This window comes from Portunus trituberculatus, chromosome 44, assembly GCF_017591435.1.
Source record: "Portunus trituberculatus isolate SZX2019 chromosome 44, ASM1759143v1, whole genome shotgun sequence".
Lineage (NCBI taxonomy): Eukaryota > Metazoa > Arthropoda > Malacostraca > Decapoda > Portunidae > Portunus > Portunus trituberculatus.
Window position 1 is genome coordinate 10656076 of NC_059298.1, and position 19874 is coordinate 10675949.

Genomic DNA, 19874 nt, shown 5'->3' on the forward strand with positions numbered 1-19874 from the left:
CTTTATTGTATTTCTTACTATTTAACTTTGACATGAAATCTTACATATTCAACCACCAAATTTAAAGTATATTGATATATTTATAACGTGAAAATGTATCTATACAACGAGAACATCATGTAAATTACTTACATTTAACGCCGTACTAGACATTTCCACGCATTATCTCTATTTTTTAGTACCTAAAGACCGAAAAGGTTACTCTTTTACCAGCATGTCGCTGTTTTAGCTTAAGTCTATTTAGATATAAGTGATGGACAAACACTATCATCTGGTTTTAGGTGGTCACACTCAGGATGAGCTTGGGCGGTGATATGGGCCCTAATATGGGTACCACTATAAATAAAATTGCCTGCGCCACTAATGGGCGGAAGCTGAACAGCGCTTCCCATACACTCAAGTGTGCCTACAGGCGCTATAGGCTTTACCGTAAAAAAAAAAAAAAAAAAAAAAAAAAATCAACATGTAACTTGTAATGTTTTGACTTTTAAAAGATTGGTGATGACTTTCAAAAGGAGGGATAGTGGACGTTTGGACCTAAATAGCCAAAAATGATTAAACTTGGGGCCAAAACAGTATTTGTGATCACAGAAGGAATGTTTAACTCATCTGTTTGGGAATATACTGGTAAGTTGTGTGGGATGTCACGGAGGGAATGTTTGGACACGAAGAGAAAAGTTCTTGTCGGGCCCTGGGTGGTCGTGCCTTGGTTTTGCTGGAGGTGGAGGGAGCAGTAGGAGGGGTTGAGCATCCGCCTGGAGCCCTCCATTGCCACTCACGTTCGTTTGTTCAGTACTTTTTTGGTGTTCATGTTATCTCATTCAATTGTCTTTGCCTCCTTTGTCATACACATTTCTGGAATTCATTAATCAGAGCAGGAATGTCACGTTACTGGGTAGTTCGTGAAGCAACAATACGGATGTGGTGGTAGGATACGTTTTCCCGGCGCGCTGCCACTGTTACCTGTTCGCTTGGTTTGGCAGCCAGTTTGTTGTGGACCGGCAGTGCGTTGGGAGGTACCGGGACTTTACACTGTCTCATCAGTGACATAAATTTACCATCATACACCTGCCAGCATTGTAGGTTGCCGACCAAGGGACGCACATTGCCAGTCCGAGGTAAGTTACCGATAGGATGATTAGACGTGGTATTTTTATTTAGTGTCTGGAACGATTACGAATCCATGTGTTTCCGCAATGAGTTATTCTAATAACAAATCCTTGTTGGATTTTAACTGGTAAAGTTTGAAGTGTGGCGAGACTCCACCGTGATCTACAGGCGAGTGAGTAGCTGTTCTTTTGGAAATTATAATGATCTTGTGAAAGTATGATGAACCACTGCTCACGGTGAAAATACTTCATTGGCAGCACATCTTGATATTATGTGTCAAGGGCTGTAGTTCGCTAAGATATTGCAGGGATACATCAGATTCGATTTCTGTTCACAATAATAGTAGAGATTTCAATATTTTTACTGTATTTACGGAAACCAGAAACATAGGACGTTTAGCAGCGACATGTGCATCAAACTTAGTGTACTTGCAGTATGCGAACCGTCAAGGCTGAATTTTTTGCCCTTTAACCTCTATCCTTAGCCTCCAGCCCCTGCCGACCGGTCCTTGCCACAGCATCGCTTCATACCTGAGGAGGCTGACGACCACTTTGTGCAGCCGAAACCTCCACTCACTGGGTACTTGTCACGTGACGTGTAAACAGTGTATAGTTTATTCATAACATGACAATGTTAATTTTTTCCTCAGTGTAACATTTTGCACTGTAGCGGTATACTTGTACCAGTTTTTGCCGCTGGTCTGTTCTGTCCTCACTTGTAACTTTTGTCCTCTCTGTGATGATACTGCTTTATTCCTTGTCTCATTTGTTTACTGTAATTTCTCTTATTATTTTCGGTTTTGAAGTAATTTATGCAGATTATAAAGTCTGGAAACATGTTAGCTAGTAAAACCACACGATTCTCTTACGTAATCGTAGCGATGCTTCGAGCTGTAATTATTATTGTAATGATTGAATTATGTAAAAATCTCTCATTGGCAGTAACAATGTCAAGTCGTTTGAGGGAGAAAATTAAATGCGATATTGAATACTACTTATTTTCCATTGCTTCGGTATAATTGCAGTTTCCCCCAATAAACCGCACTAAGTATGAAGTATCTCACGGTCTAGATCACACTGCTAGGAGCATTTCTAACCCCATATTACCTTGTCGCAAACGTCATTGAAAGGATAGTAAGTGTGTTCGTGTGTTGTTATCAATGCTGCGCAGACGGTCTAGGTGCAGGACTCTCAATCACGTGTTCTGACGTTTAATGACGTTCGGTTGCCTACTGCCTATTATGGAAGTCATCGTTTCCTTCTGCCAATGATATATGTGCACGTGTGTCTAGGGAGGGATAGCTACCGTGCGAGATACATGTGGAGAGTACACTTTACACATACTGGGCGTTTATTGCGAAATTTTACTAACAAGAGTGTAGCGATCGACTTCCTACGGCAACACGGTGTTTGCCCAAAGCGGCTGCTGCTCGCCTCTACAAACCGCAGTCAACGCTACAGTGTACCGGATAGCGTGCGCAGCCTATTATTCCTCTTGAGGAATTGGACACACTAGAAGACTTGGACACTTATTCATAGGTTGGACCCTGTACTTCTTCTTACGGTAGTTTATGTGCAGCTACCCTACATTTTAGCTATATGAGTGTATGAGGCACGTATTACATAACTGTGGCGACTGTCAATTTCTTTGTATACTTAGGGAATTTCTTTCACTTGTAAGGAAATATACCCAGATTTTTATTTTTTGGGAGAGTTACGTCACGTTTGAATAGGTTAGGTTAGGATAGGTAAGGTTAGGTTACTTTAGCTTTCCGGTTGTGTTGGAATATACTAATGATGCGGGGTTCAAGGGGGGCACAGCCCCCTGGTTATGATAGGCTTTTGGTTTTTTACTACATTTAGGAAATTTTCTTGACTTGTAGGATAATTTCCCTAGATTTTCAAAGTGTTTATCTCACTCTTATGTGCCTCCCCCTAACTCCCTGTTACCCACAGGCCCCCAATTTTGCTGGAGCGGTTGGGGGGGTGGGGGGGCGGTGTGGGTATAGATTGGGGATATTGGGTGAAACCGCAAATTTACCATAACTAATACCTATATAATATTAGCTCATACAAAGTGACGGCTGTGGCTGCGCCGCTGTTTCAGAAATTCCCTCGAGGTTAATGTTTACTAGAAGTCCTTTTCAATCACTCGTGACGCCACTACATGTGCTAGTATACTCATTGTACTTTAGATTTATTTATTTGTTTTCCACGCGGTATCAGATTTCCTAATTGTCTTGTCATTATGTTCAAGTGAAAATATACTTATCTGTTTGTCTCTTTATTCCGTCTGTTTTTGTTTTGTTGTGATATTTCCAGTGTGTGGGAGAAGGGAGGAAGGCACCCACCGTGAGCGGATGTTCACCCACACTTGGCGCCACATACACAACTCACAACACATCCTCATTAACCAAATTAAGCGCCCTTAACAAAACCAACATTAATCTCTTTTTTTTTTATTTATTTTTTTGTCTACTTAGCTCCATTTTTTTTCTTTGCTTCTCCTTGGTCTGCCTCACTGTCAAAGAGCCTCAGGGAGCAGAGCCTGTAATCAAGCCGCCGCCTTAGTGACCAGCTGTATTGTCGGGCGTAATGTAACCTTTAATTGCTTCCTTAGCATAGGGGACTTAGAGAAAAATGGGCTACAGTCTGGGTAATTTGGGAAGTCGGGTACGTTTCCTCTCAGGCTACTTTTTCTCAGTGACGAGAGTGAAGTCAGGGAGAGAGGCATTCTTTGATTGGAGGCGGGGCAATGTATGTTCGGGCGGGAAGACTTTGTGGCATGTTTTAGTTTGTGAAATTTAAGCTGGTGGCTTTAGAGAGGGAGAGCCATTAGAATGGCGGTTAACGAGAGGTTTGAGACTTAAAAAGAGTGGATGGTGGTTGGGATGTGTGTGTTACCACTACCTCATAATGACGAAAATGCAAAATTCTCTCTCTCTCTCTCTCTCTCTCTCTCTCTCTCTCTCTCTCTCTCTCTCTCTCTCTCTCTCTCCCTTTGTTTGGATTGGAGAAGAACAATATTACCAGACTGCCAGACTGTGTCCAGCAGTTATCTCCGTGGTGTATGTGCTGGGTGCTTGCTGCATCTTTCCTCCAGCTTTGTTAAGTGGCAAGGGGAGAAAACCTCCCGAGAGGACCATGTTAGAGCCTTTAGCTCGTGTCCATAACCAAGGAAACGGGTTATTTGTTCGTAATGTTTCTGCTTTACAGGGTCATTCTTTAGTTATCTTACGGAGCGGTTTTGACCTTCAAGGCACGTAACGTTCGGTGTTTTGGAATAATGTCACGTCCTGTTCTTTGTACCCTGCTAAGACTGGCTCGGAACTCTTCTCCGCCGTGGTTTATGTTCCATGGAAAGCTCAAGTATCCAAAGGTTCCTATTCACCAAAGGTGGTTAAACACATCACATGATGTTTGCTCCTTCATGAGCTTCGGTGAGTCTTGGTCGTCTGTTTTGTTTGTTTTCAGATGAGACGGTCGGTGGGCGGAAGTGTACATGAAATGTGAGCCTTGCCTTCGCTGGGACGCCCGGAAGGAAAGTGCTTACTTTTTGTATCAATCTGTATAAACGTGTACTAAATCCATCTAGTCAGCTGCTTCCATTTATAATACTTACGAGTATTGTGATAACCACACACACACACACACACACACACACACACACACACACACACACACACACACACACACACACACACACCGTATAGTTAGACCATCATCATAAACTCTGGCACGATTTTCATCATAATTAGAGATGGACTGTTCTCTCTCTCTCTCTCTCTCTCTCTCTCTCTCTCTCTCTCTCTCTCTCTCTCTCCATTTCTGCTGCCTTCCCACTATCCATCCTTATTACACCAAGTCGCTTCTCAAATATCAGAGACGAACACAGATGCAAAAATACATATAGACATCCGGAAGAGAAGGAAATCGGCGCCGAAAATGAATTTGAGTCGGTAACAATAATGTATTTCACTCTTGTTGTTGAGGCTGCCTTGGTGGTGGTGGTGGTGGGATGAGGTTGCTCGTGTTTCTTTGATTCGAAGCTTTATGAAAATATAATCATAACATCCTAAATATCATTACTCGTCGTGTAAAGGAAATTAGATATGTATGTTCTGTTTTGACCTTGTTAGTAATCGTGTAAAAAAATAAAACACGATTTTATTCTCTCTCTCTCTCTCTCTCTCTCTCTCTCTCTCTCTCTCTCTCTCTCTCTCTCTCTCTCTCTCTCTCTCTCTCTCTCTCACACGTGTTGACCTTGACGTATAGACAAGTACGTTTGGCAGGCACGAAAGGGATGTGTAGGTAAGTCTTCTCATCCTTTCCTTCTTGTATACTTATGCCTGTCCTGTTGGTGGCTCATTGTAATCGCTTATGCATGGGGTCCTTTACCTTAACTGATCATGCACTCGTCTTCATCGTCCTCCTTGTCCTCATCGTGCGTGAATTTGTCTTGATCTCGTACTAATAAAGGGACACGAGGTTAAGGGTGCTTGTCGATAATTGGATGTTGGCAGGTGGTTTTGATCAGGTCGCCTTTCTCGTAGCATGATGGCAAGGAGAGTATTTATATATGTAGGCTTGTCGGGTCTGAGTGTTTGAGTTGTATTTTTGGCAGTGTTATGGATGGTAGCTGAAGGTCGGCCAGATTTGTCGTCGTGTTGGGTTCGTTGGACTTTCTCATTCCTCTGCTCTCTCTCTCTCTCTCTCTCTCTCTCTCTCTCTCTCTCTCTCTCTCTCTCTCTCTGATGATAGTAGGAAAAGTGTGTGGATGGAACACACACACACACACACACACACACACACACACACACACACACACACACACACACACACACTCACTCACTCACTCACACACACACACACACACACACACACACACACACACACACACACACACACACACACACACACACACACACACACACACACACACACACACACACACACACACACACACACACACACACACACACACACACACACACACACACACACACACACACACACACACACACACACACACACACACACACACACACACTCACTCACTCACTCACTCACTCACTCACTCACTCACTCACACACACACACACACACACACACACACACACACACACACACACACACACACACACACACACAATCGAGAGGGCCGGGTTCGAATCCCGGCGCGGCGAGGTAAATGGGCACCTCTTAATGTGTGGCCCCTGTTCACCTAGCAGTAAATAGGTACGGGATGTAACTCGAGGGGTTGTGGCCTCGCTTTCCCGGTGTGTGGAGTGTGTTGTGGTCTCAGTCCTACCCGAAGATCGGTCTATGAGCTCTGAGCTCGCTCCGTAATGGGGAAGAGTGGCTGGGTGACCAGCAGGCGACCAAGGTGAATTACACACACACACACACACACACACACACACACACACACACACACACACACACACACAATTATTATTGCCATCACTGCTTTTATGTATGTGTGTATGTACGCATATGTATACCACCCTTATTACAAGCACTTTCTTTTATGTTAGTGGCACCGACATGTTACCTGCAGCACTGAAACAAGCAACAATATGGCCCTTAGTATGAATTGTGTATCTTTACCACTTAGCTCTCCTTCTTTTGTCATTGCCCGACCCTCTTCCTCTTATTCTCTCCATCTCATACCATCATCATCTTCACTTGCTCTCATCCTCCGCTTCCTCCTTCCTTCCATTCTTATTTTACTCCTTTCCTATTTTCCATCTCATCCTGCTGTTAACGTTTTTTTCACTTTCCATGCTCTCCGTCTCATGCACTCCTTCCTCGCTAGTCAACCAGGTAAGAGAGAGAGAAGCAGCGAAGGTGGAGAGAAGTATTCAGGAACCTGCTTGGCGCGACCCTTTTCACATTCCTCCTTCTGACCAACGCTACCACGCCTTCCCCATCCATACTTCCCTTCCCCATCTCTCCTTTCCTTTGTTTACCCTTTGACCTCACCTCCTCCTCCACTTCCTCGCTTCATCCTTCAACCTACCCACTCACCCCAGCCTCTCTTGTTCCCTTCTCATCGTTTCCTCCTGTAGTTTAGCGACCCAACTCACTTTTGAATGACATGTTTCCTCGTCCTTCATATTTTTACCCGTTACTTCTCTCTCCTCTCTCTCTCTCTCTCTCTCTCTGTATATATTCATTATCTCGTATTTATGTCTTCCTTTCTCAGTAACCCCTTCCTCAGTTACCTTTGCTTACTCCTGCCTCTCTACTCCGCTCCGCCTCATCCTTCCCACCAACCACAAACACACATTAACCCTCACCAGGACCCGTAAGCCTGACCTGACCCCATCCTTTCCTCATTAACTCACTCGCTCACTAACAAGTGTTCTATCTTCTCTATCATCTTCACATTTCCCCCATCCTCCTCCTCTTCTTCCTCTTCCGTCTCTCATCAGTGTCCTCTCTGGATTAGAAAATGGACTTGTCAGGGAACACCAGGGTAATGTGACAAAGCAAGAAGGAACACCAGGGTAATGTGACAAAGCAAGAAGTTAGATAGAAATATTACATCGTGACGAGTGATGTGTGAAAGGTTGAGGCGAGAGAGAGAGAGAGAGAGAGAGAGAGAGAGAGAGAGAGAGAGAGAGAGAGAGAGAGAGAGAGAGAGAGAGAGAGAGAGAGAATTATTGTGATATGTTTTCTTACTCACTGTCGACTATATTATTTATAATTAGATAAGATGTATGTATCTCTCTTAGAACACACACACACACACACACACACACACACACACACACACACACACACACACACACACACACACACGTCACATTACACTAAATTATCTATCCTATATATATCTGTGTGTGTGTGTGTGTGTGTGTGTGTGTGTGTGTGTGTGTGTGTGTGTGTGTGTGTGAGCGCCGTCGTTCCCCGTAGCGCTTCTGTATTAGATTAATTTACCACAGTTCTGACAGTTCCCCTGATAGTTCCCTCCACACCCTGGGTACGCTTCCTGCCTCTCACCTGCTTGTATTCGTTATTTCAGGTGTATCTCACAGCAAAGCTAAACGCATGCTGTATATCAGGTGATGTGGGAGTGGAGTATAGCTGTATATCTTCCATGCGTGTATCATCCCGGTATTAAAAACACACACACACACACACACACACACACACACACACACACACACACACACACACACACACACACACACACACACACACACACACACACGTATTTCACGAGACGTAATATGATAGTTAACGTGAAGGTCATATGAATGCTCCTAAACTTCTCTGGTGTTTGTGTCAAATACAAAATATTTCTTATTTAGTTTGTTGATGTTTTCTCCGCTTTCCCCTTGAGTCTATTGCGACTTTGGTTTGGTTTGGTGGTGAAGGTATATGGTAATAGAAACAATCAGGTTGAACTTCTTTGCTGTTGTACAAATTTTATTGAGAACTATGTATGAAACAGGTTACATGAATATAGTTTCACTTTCATATGGAAGAACATTCACAACGGTAATTAACATTAAAAAATTATTGAATTATATTTCATCAACGAGTGCCAAAGGAAATGCGTATGTATATAAGGTCAATACATGCCTATAGAATTTGGTGAGGTAATGCGGCTCTGGCCTCAACTCTTGTTCATACCGTAAGGCTGCATGGGCTGCTACTGCTCTTCGTGTATCTGGTTCTAACCCTTGATGCTCTGAAACTTGAGACCAGAATTTTTTGTCATTCAAATCTTCATTAGTGGACATGGTTACGTAGTGAAAAGAAACCTGACTCATACGTTAGAGCTGTTCCAGCTATGTGAAGGAAGATGCAATGCTATATAATGCTATTGGTAACTTGGTTTTTCAATACACGCTCTTGACGTATATTTTCCCTCTAGGTGTGGTTTATGGCGAGTGTCATGTTATGTAGTATTTTGATGTTAATTTGTTCTCCGGCTTAATTTTGTTTATTGTACATATGTTCAGTGTGTGTGTGTGTGTGTGTGTGTGTGTGTGTGTGTGTGTGTGTGTGTGTGTGTGTGTGTGTGTGTGTGTGTGTGCGCGCGCGCGCAGTGTAAACGGTCCTTGAAAACTCGTGGCTGTCAATACTTTCACCGTTCTCTTTAATATTAAACCACACGTTATGTATTCTGCTGTTGAGTCCTGCGTTTGTCCTTCTAGGAAAATAGAATAAATCAGTATGTCGTTCGTTACCTTCAGTATTAAGGAAGCTATGCATAATAAAACGCCTGGAGAAGCTTACCTGGACATGTCACGCAAGGCAAGGGTGAGGATGGAACCACATTTACTGGGCTGCATTTCATAGTTTAGATAGTACAGCTTGCAAACTGTCTCGTAAGGGGAAATTTATCATTCTACACATTTATTTAAATTTTTTTAGGGATATTTTTTCCCTTTCACTATTCATCATCAGTTATTCCCACGGACACCTGCAGCTTCACTATCACTCATAATCCGCACATCTTAAGTTTTTTTTTTTTTTTCCCCACGATAGACTCCCCTATTAACTTCGCAGCCCCATTATGTTTCTCTCCTAAAATAATTTCCTTGCGTGATATGATAGTTTTGGTTATGTTGAATTAAGTTAGATGAATTTGTTATGGAAGGAATTCTTTTATGTGGAAATTCTTATGGAGGAATATTCGTGGGTAGAATATTCTGAAAAGCTTCATGACCCAAACTTTTCACCTTGAGTTTCCTTCTTCCTTTCTTCTTTAACCCTCGTTTCTTGTATTATATTCTTTTCTTGGTCCCTCACAAGCCTTCTCCTTTTCCTTGTATAATTTTTGAGGCAGAATAGTTTCTTGTTTTCATTTCGAGCTATGTGTGTGTGTGTGTGTGTGTGTGTGTGTGTGTGTGTGTGTGTGTGTGTGTGTGTGTGTGTGTGTGTGTGTGTGTGTGTGTGTGTGTGTTTTCCCTTTTTTATTTTACTTCATTATTTTCTTGTTTTCCTTGAACCTCTCTTGCTCTGCCTTTGTATGTTAAAAATGTGATTGTTCTCTCTCTCTCTCTCTCTCTCTCTCTCTCTCTCTCTCTCTCTCTCTCTCTCTCTCTCTCTCTCTCTCTGTCCATATGTCTATCTCGATGAAACAAAGCGTCCCTACCTTCTATTCTTCCTGCACAATCTCCAGTTTCTCTCCCTTTCATCCTTGTCTTTCACTCACCGTTATTTACTTCCCCCTTGCACCTCCCTTATGACCTATCCTCCCTTCTCTTTTCTCTTCTACACTCTGTTCTTTTTCTCTCTGGATACCTTTACTCTGCATTCATTCTGTTCATCAATCTTTCTCTCTTCCCCTTTACATTTTCCTAGCTTGGTTCCCTCCTAGTTTTAACTGTCCTACGTTTCTCTTATATAGTTAAGCTCATCACAAAAAGTTCTGATGGTATTTGCTCTTCCTTTGTGTTCAGTTGAGCTCCTCGCTACATCTTTGCTGGGTTCAGAGTCGTTTTTAAAAAAGGGTTCTTTAGTGTACATTGATGACGGTTCTTATCAGTCACTATAATCGTGTGATTAGATGTGAATTGGTAAGTTTGGTTTGATGTCGGGTCGATTTATGTCAATCCCTCCTTTCTCTCTCTCTCTCTCTCTCTCTCTCTCTCTCTCTCTCTCTCTCTCTCTCTCTCTCTCTCTCTCTCTCTCATTTCCGTCGACCTTTATCTCTCGCGACCATCTCTTCCGACTCCCTCCCCTGTATTTTTCTGCTTCATTCTCCGAAGAAGTGTTCCTCTTTTTTTTTTCTTTCCTCTTCCTCCTTTCCTGTTGCTTCTGACGCACTTGCTCGTTTCTCGTTCCCTCCCCTCTCCTCCATCCCCCACCTTTCTCTTCCTCTGTTCTTTCGTCTCTCCCTCCTCTCTCTCTCTCTCTCTCTCTCTCTCTCTCTCTCTCTCTCTCTCTCTCTCTCTCTCTCTCCTCATTTATGTATTCTCATTTTGGGTTTGCTCCACTTTCTTGGTTTGTTTGGGTTATACCTTTGGCACGTTTTTTTTTCCTTTACCATCTCAGATAACTTTATTTTGGTTCATGCTGCCTGTGTTTTTGTTCGATTTCCTGTGCTTTACATACATTTCCGTCAAAATTGTTTCACTTTGTTTTACTTTTTTGCGCTTTGATTCTTATTTCGGGTTTTTTTTTTTTTTTTTTTTTTTACAATTATGAATTTCGTGCGTGATTCATAATTATAATTGGGTTTTATTAAATTCATCCGTTAGGTTTTGTTTTTTGCATTATATCTCCATGCCCTCTTTTCTTTCTTTTTATTGGTTTGGCTCGTGGACTTTGTATTTTGTTGTTATACGGTACGATTGAGTTATACAAAACGAGGAACGCCCTCCAGTCCCCCTTACTGTGTGTGCCTTTAGTTATGTGTGGGCAGGTGCGTGTAAGCCGAGGAAAGGCCAACTAGTTAGTCCTTGAACTGGCGAGGTTTGTGACTGGTTGGTAAGCCGTCTGTTTCCTTTGCCGTGGTGATTGTTGAAGTTTGGTGTCGATATGGTGATGATGGCATGAATTGAAGAGTAATACTGGTGGCTGGTCGTTAGTTGTTATAGAGTCTGTTTATAAAAATGTGATTATGATGTTCTATATTAATGTGGTGAATCGACTTGAGTAAAAGAGTATCGTTGTTTTTGTAAAGATGCAGGTGTGGCAGAATTTTAAATGTTATAGTCAATGCGTAGTGATGGTGGTGGTAGTGGCAACAGTGGGATTAACAATGAATAAGAGGAGTGGGGATAGTCGTGGTGATGGTGGTAGTGGTGGTGGTGAGAATGGTAGTGCTGACATTGGCGGTGAATACTATGTGGCGACGGTGATGGTAGTAGTGGTGGTGACGTAGTAGTGGTGGGCTTGGCATTGGTAGTAGAGACGAAGTGGAGAAGGTGGTGGTGGTGGTGATGGTAGTAGTAGTGGTGACAGTGACATTGACAGTGAATGCAAATAGCGTGGGGGGAGTGGCAGCGATGGTGACGATGGTGGTGTTGGGATCGATGTTGTCCGTTGGGTGAGTAAGAGAGAAAGGCATGGAGAATGCAATCATAAATAGAATAGCAATCACATCCCCAGCGACACGAAACGCATCAGGCAACCCTCCCAGCAACACAACAACGCGCTAATGTTATGTCTCCATTCCCTTTCCACAGCAGAAAATTGAAAAGCCTCCACACAGATACTTAACAAAAGTAAAACTACTGCTGCGGGAGATTGGATAAGGTTAATCTTATTTCGATTACAGTTTCCTTCTTCTCCCTTCTCCCCGCTTTCACTCTCACTACACAAAATTATCTGAACTATCTAACTATGGTCTTGAAATGCCTCGTTGGATTTTACGAGACTCGCCATCCCTGAATGCGTGTAGTTCATGGGTTGGGTGTGCGGTGGGGAGGTCATGGATAATGGTGGTGACTGTTAGGGGTAGGCATAGGTTGGGAATGTTGTGTTGAAAGCTGCTTTTTTTTTTTTTTTTTTTTTTTTTTTTTTTTTTTTTTGTCAAATTTGGTGTGTATAGGAAGGTTGAGAATACAGTGCCATGTAACGAATGATGGTATGTTAACTGTACTACTAAAGAAATTTCAAATCAAGAAAATTCCTCAGTGGGTATTCCGTGATAGAATTATCCTAGATTAAATTTATTTTTTTTTTGTGGGGAGTTACAAACGAATGAAATTTCCCCAAACCTTTACCTAACCTTATTTAAAATGGTTATGATATTTTTTTGTACTGTATTTTGTACTGTGTATCACCATGTGTAACCGAACTCACCATGGAAGGTAGCAATTTTCAAGTCAAATTTCATCACGGGTGTTGGCGGGATATGTATACAGTTGCGTACAAACAGATGTGGATGTCAGGTGTGGTTGCTTTTTACGTGTACACTTCAAGAAAAAGATAGAATTTAATTTCGTTGATGGGTTTGTATGTATAATTTCCCTAGCGTGTATATCACTATAAACAATATTGTGAGATGTTTCTGCTGCTGTGAGAGGTAATTGTTTTTGCTCGTGTTATCTTCCCTTGCATATTTTCTCCCCATTCTGAATTTCCCCTAGTCTCAAATATTTAGGGCAATTTTTCTTTTTCCTAATTATTTTTTGCCTGCCCGTCAGCACCTTTCTTTTCATTTTTCACACTCTCGTCACGTCCTTTCTCTCACTTCTTTTGCCCTGAGACTTTAATTCATTCCACCTATTTTATTTACACAACTGGTGGCTGGAGAGGAAAAGTAAAAAAGAATAATAGAAACTGGTCGAGAGAGAGAGAGAGAGAGAGAGAGAGAGAGAGAGAGAGAGAGAGAGAGAGAATACTAGATTATGTCGAATGGTAAGCAAATTCTAGGACATACAAGGAGGCCTTCCTACGTGCCGTGCCCTAAATAGAAGCACAGGGTGGGGGTGTTTTAATGTGCTTTTCCCAGGACGAGATGCGTTACTCCGCCCACCACCTGTCGACATTTAGAAGTGCCTTGTTTTTGCAATTGGCCCTCAGTGGCGAGTTCCGCGTTGGTGGCGTACGCATCTGGTTCGAGTGGAGTGTGCGATGACTATAATACGCTGCTCCTCCTCCTCCTCCTCCTCCTCCTCCCACCACTTCCGCATTTCCATGTTGTCTCCCTCCTTCCTCATTTCTCATTTTGCCTTCTTCCCCCCCATTGTATTCTTCTCTCACTACATGCAGTTTCTTTTCCTTCCTCTTTCACGTTCGCCTTGTTAATATGCATGAGCAAAAAAAAAAAAAGTACTTGTCTGTGTGTGTGTCTTTCACGACTGTTGTTATCAATGTGCATGTCTCTAGTCTTTTCTGTCCTTTTCTCTTTGTATGAAATTCATTTTTATTGCCTGGTACCTCTTCTTACTTTTACGGAATCCTAACATAGGGTAACATAATTAAGATACAAAAAAAGGTCATATTGTTATTTTCTACTTGATATTTCTTCCCGTGTCTCCTGTTCTATTTATCTCCTTAATCCCAACCTATTGTTACTTAATTTCCTCCCAGTCCTCACCTCTCGCTTGTTCCATGAGACAGCTGGAGCGCGTCCACCTCCTGCATGACCTTCACTCCTACCAAGTGAAGGGCAGTGTGGACGGGGAGGGGTTGGAGGAGGAGGAAGAAGGAGGAGGAGGAGGAGGAAGGAGGAAGGAGGAGGAGGAGGAGGAGGAGGAGGAGGAGGAGGAGGAGGAGGAGGAGGAGGAGGAGGAGGAGGAGGAAGAAGGGCTCACCCACGTCTCTTATAAAGTCTCCTCCCTTTACACACACACTCTTTTCTCTCTCTCTCTCTCTCTCTCTCTCTCTCTCTCTCTCTCTCTCTCTCTCTCTCTCTCTTTTCTACCTCTTCTGACGTTTCAATTTGGCTCCAATTTGTGATCAATTCTCTAGAAATTATTGTTTCGATTCAGATTTTTTCTTCATTTTTCTTATTTTATTTTCCTCTACTTTATCTTCCCCACTTTCCTTCCATTTACACAGTCTCCAGCCGTCACCAGATTAGCAAGTCTCTCGGACCACTTTCTTCTGTGCGCTGCCTAAACCGCTTTGAAAAAAAAAAAAAAAAAAAAATATATATATATATAGTGTTAAATCTTTTCCGCTCTTTCGACTCTGTGCTGTGACCCGTTGTCGTTTTTAATCTCTGATCGAAGTCCCGGTGGTAGTCCAACATGCCAGGCTTCCAATTCTTGCCAAATCACAACTTTTGAGACCAGAAATTGCCATGAAGTAAACAATTTTGAAAAAAGAAAGAGTTTACATTTATTCTGCTCCTGATAACATTATTTTGAATCACGCTCATCTCTTCCTCGTTTTTCTTCCAGTTTGGTGTGCTTTCCCTTTTCTCTTCCTTATCTTTATCCTTTCTGATTCCCCTTCGGTAGTATGCCAGCCCATCGGGACGTGCAGACACTGACGAGCTTGTGATAGCAATTCGCTGGGTGGTTTTGAGAATGCTGAGACGCTGATGGTCACCAGATTAGGAGTGATGAGGTGGCGGTAGTCTGCTGGGATGACCTGCAGATGTGGGGGGACTAATAGGAAGGAGAACAGATTGAGATGCCCGTATTGAAATGGGATGCTAGTGGTGATTTGAAGTTATCTCTTTTTCTTAAGGTATGGTTGGATTGGGTGTTAAAATTGTAAATGAGAATGAATATAAGATAGAATTTGGCGATTCAGTTAGTAGTCTTTTGGGTCAGAAATGATGTCATGATCTTTGTGTCTCTTAGTTTTTTATATACTCATTATAAAAGAAATGTTATCCGGAGCTATACGAGGTGAGCAGGTATTGTTCAGTGGTCGTAAGGTTCAATTTATCGCACACACACACACACACACACACACACACACACACACACACACACACACACACACACACACACACACACACACACACACACACACACACACACACACACGAGAGAGAGAGAGAGAGAGAGAGAGAGAGAGTGGTAGTAGTTTATTGAAAAAATCCCGCATACAAATTCCAGAGATGAATCGTGTAGGTTTGCCCAATCCCCCTCCCGACACCCACACACACACACACACACACACACACACACACACACACACACACACACACACACACACACACACACACACACACACACACACACACACACACACACACACACACAGTAGCAGTACTTTATTGACAAAATCCCACACGGAAATTCAAAAGAGATAAAGAATACTGTGTAGGTTTGCCCAACATTCACCTACGTACACACTTCTCCCCCAGCCCACACCTAATCAGTCCATAAATTAAGAATGAATTGACAGACCAAACACGGCGTTACTTCTTTTTCGCCTCCAAATCCTATCATCATCATCATCATCATCATCATCATCATCATCATCATCATCATCATCATCATCATCATCACCACCACCACCACCACCACCACCACCACCACCACCACTCTCACTTACCTGCTTCTCCCCAAAGAATTAAGAGCGAAAGAACGGGAGGAGAATAGGAAAAACCTGCCTATTTTCAAACACTGACTCGCTGTCACCGCACCATCCACTTAACATTCCCAGCAGGAGGAGGAGGAGGGGAGGGAGAAGCAGTGAGTGCTTTCAGAATTATGAGTTACTAGTCATGTAGCGTATTTGTCTGGATGGAATTGATTAAGTAAACCTTTTCGCGCGTAATGTGGGTGGGTGTTAGTGGTTGAGGTAATGACGGTGTATATGATGACAGCGAGACGTGTGGCGTGCTGTTGGACGGATGGTGGCTGGTGATAAAGGTGATGGTGCCACTTAGTGTGATGAGTGAAGTGCTACAGGAGGAGGAATGGGAGGAGCAGGAGGTGGTGGTGGTGGTGGTGGTGGTGGTTATGGTGGTGAAGATGTTGACAGCATTTGAAGTGGTAGTTATGTATGGAGGGGTAGTTATAGTGCTGGTGAGTTTTAAGATGGGGATGATGATACGCTGGAGGAGAGTGAAGGAGTTACAGAAGTGAGGTAGGGATGAATTGACACGCACACATTAATCACAAACTGTAAAATCTCATTACGTAAAAAAATAAATGCTTGAAATACCGTATAGGTATTGACATAGTTAAACAGTTAAAGAATACGAGAGAACCTCACCAAAAATAGAACGCATCCACATTTACACAAAGAACATTTAGAGTTAATGGAATTCGCCTATATGTTGAAGAGACAAAATAAACAAACAAATAAATGCGAAAAATACTGCAGCATAGTCATACAAACTAAAGCATGCTGGTAGATACAATGAAATACAAAACCATCTAAATGCTACCCAGGCATGATGCCCCACATTCCTGTTACCGATGCTGGGACTATGAACAACTTTTATTTACGTACATCAAAAGTAAACACGCCGCCATACTTCTCATGCACTCTGCAGTTGTTTGTTTAACTTTCAGCGCAGCGATCCGATGCGTGATGCAGTGCGAGGGGGGGGAGGGCATGGGCATGCAGGTGCGAGGGTGACGGGGGATCTGGATAGGACGTGCCCCGAGTCATGGATTAAGGTGTTGTGTTTGCTTTCATGATCTGTGTACTGAGCCAGCCTCACATTTTATCTTTAAACTGGTGCATTACAGCATGCTGGAGAGTTTTGATGTCTGGCGGTGTGTGTCTCTGTTGATGTTATGGTTAGTCAGTTAATCAGTCGGTCATTCAATCAGCATCTGTGGATAATTTTCTGAAGTACAAGGACAGAATATCACTTTAAATATTCATGTCACCAGTTAAAATAACATTCAGTTACGTTTATTTATTTATTTTTTTATACAGACATGTTTGGACATTATTCTTCTCCAGCTGTGTCTTTAATATATATAATTTCAACATTCCGCAATAATATGGTTGAGTAACGATATTAATAATCCCGTTAACACTCAGCTTTAAGTGCACGTAACTTTTGCTAATGAAGCTTTTATTAAAGTGCCAGAGAGAGAGAGAGAGAGAGAGAGAGAGTGAGAGTGAGAGTGAGTTTTCAGGCCAGTAAGTGGGATGAGGTGACAAGCATGTGGACAGACTGCCTCCACAATCACCAGCTTATGGCCCCTCGAGGTCGGACATTATCACGGTTCTATTAAGTCTGGTTAGGCCTAGCAGAAAGTTTACGCGGGCTGAGATGTGATGATGGTGGTGGTGATGATAGTGGTAGTGAAGGCGAGTCTTACGCACATCATTTTCAAGCATTTCAGCGTCTTACCTCGACTGCTTTTAACAAATTTAAGTGGAAATAAGTGACCTTTCAAGGATGTTTTCATGAGTCTAGTCATAGTTTAAGGAGGAATCTGATTCTAATAAGAAAAAAATTCTCATAAGAATTAGATTGATCATCTCTAGTGTTTGGGAATAGTCCTTATAAAGCACTAAAGCGTGTCAAAATACAGACTTAAAATGTAATATGTATTTCATATGATGCGAAGTAAACAAGACTGGTACTTTGGCCTCCTTAACATAGTATGGAGTGAAGTGCCGACGCTCCTATCAAATGAAATGCGGTCAGATATCCTTAACACTCACCCACACTGCTGTTCTTCCCCATCAAACCCACTCCTGAACATATTCCCCTCGAGTTCAGTGTGCTCACCTCAAGGACAGACGAAGAGAGGATAGCCGGTGTTATAGTGGTGCTCAGTGCAGTAACATAATGAGACAAGCTGATTCGTATAGTAGATCGTTCCCGGGCCCAGAATTACTCAATATCTTCCCGCCGATCCGGATGAGGTGTCTCTGACATCTATCAAACAGGAATTTCGTTAACTTTATATTCGAAACTTCATCTCAGTAACTCCCAAAACCTGCTTACCTCTGATCTATTTCGTCCCAAGCCTTGCCGCCTCAACTCTCTCTCTCTCTCTCTCTCTCTCTCTCTCTCTCTCTCTCTCTCTCTCTCTCTCTCTCTCTCTCTCTCTGGCAGCCTTTTCTAGTAGTAGCCGCAGCCGACACACAGCAAAGTGCCCTCCCCTGCCACTCGCTGTCACTCTTGTGTTAATCGAATGAGTTTGAAAAGCGACAGGCGGAGAGTGTCCACCTCGTCAGCCTGTGATTGGATGAGCCTCTTGGAGCTTCTTGTGAGGTTCTTTTCAAGTTCTCACTTTTTGTTTTACTTATATTTTGTATGTTTATTGTATTTTCCATGGTCCACTCCGTTGATGCTTTTCTCGGGTAGTGAGCGGCGTCAAATAAATCTCCTTTGATATCAAGCCGCCGCGCCGGTGTAGTGTAATTCAAACCGCTGGAGCCTCCTGGGGAAGGAGTTGCGGTCCCTCCAAGGCCGTGACAGGCTCATGATATCGGAGCGACACCAACTCCATTGTATGCCCCACAAACAAACCTCTTCCCTCCCTGAGTCTGAGTGTTTAGATACACAAATAAAATCGAGAAGCAATCACATGTGGGGATGGTTTTGCCTTTGTATACCAACCAGTTGCCTCGATCGACCTTTCCGACCACCGTGCCTAGGTGAAGTTATCCACTCCTGAGTCTTGCACGCCACGTCATTCATATTATATGAGTACGGATAGAAAACCCATTTGATATACGAAATAACAGTTCCTGTCAATATATATATATATATATATATATATATATATATATATATATATATATATATATATATATATATATATATATATATATATTTACTTATCCATATACACATAGTTTGTACGATGGTGGTGCGGGAATGAGTGGGTTGATGGCGGCTCGCATCCCCTCTCTATCAGGATTTGTGGTCCCATTAAGAGTTTCACGCCATATCTTTTCAAACACTCCCATCAGGGGAAGAGTGTTTGACAGCAGTGAGCACCGCTTGGCATTCCGGTGATGGCAGACCCTTCATCATGAGTGAAGTTTTCCTCGCCTCACTTCGCTCTCCTTTACACCTCTTCCGCCCCTCAATCCCCAGCGCCCCTCGTTCTCGCCTTGCCAGCGATGCCAGGTATCAGCGTCCCGTCACGCACCACGTTCTCACCCCATTACCATCTGTTTCCTCGCGATACAAGCGAGAACTGCCCTCTTAGGATTCCGGGAGAAAAAAATCGGATAAAAGAGCAAACTGCCATGAGCGGCGCGGAGGTGTGGAGGTGTGCATGGAGTGTGGCGCCGCTGTCCTCGGGCGCATTTATGGTTTACTCTTTAAAGGTGAAAGTCTGTGCTCTGCTGCAGTGTTAGACAGTTTTATGTATTTCAACACTATGTTTGAGGAGATTCAGGGAAAGATAAATAAAACTCCTTACCCATACGCACAGGTTGGGGGTGGCTCCCTGCCCG

General features: G+C 42.9%; 1 protein-coding gene across 9 annotated transcripts in view; it reads left to right on the forward strand.

The window, feature by feature from the left end:
* The first annotated feature begins 976 nt into the window (after positions 1-976).
* Positions 977-19874, forward strand: part of LOC123519071 (CD151 antigen-like) — a 202982-nt gene continuing 184084 nt past the window's right edge. For 3 of the 9 annotated variants that reach the window (XM_045280254.1, XM_045280255.1, XM_045280253.1), the window contains exon 1: positions 978-1118. The gene's annotated coding sequence lies outside the window, so the exon portion shown is untranslated. Of the gene's footprint in view, positions 1119-2514; positions 2649-19874 lie in introns of those variants that run through there. The other 6 variants (XM_045280248.1, XM_045280249.1, XM_045280256.1 and 3 more) reach the window with 4 other exon arrangements.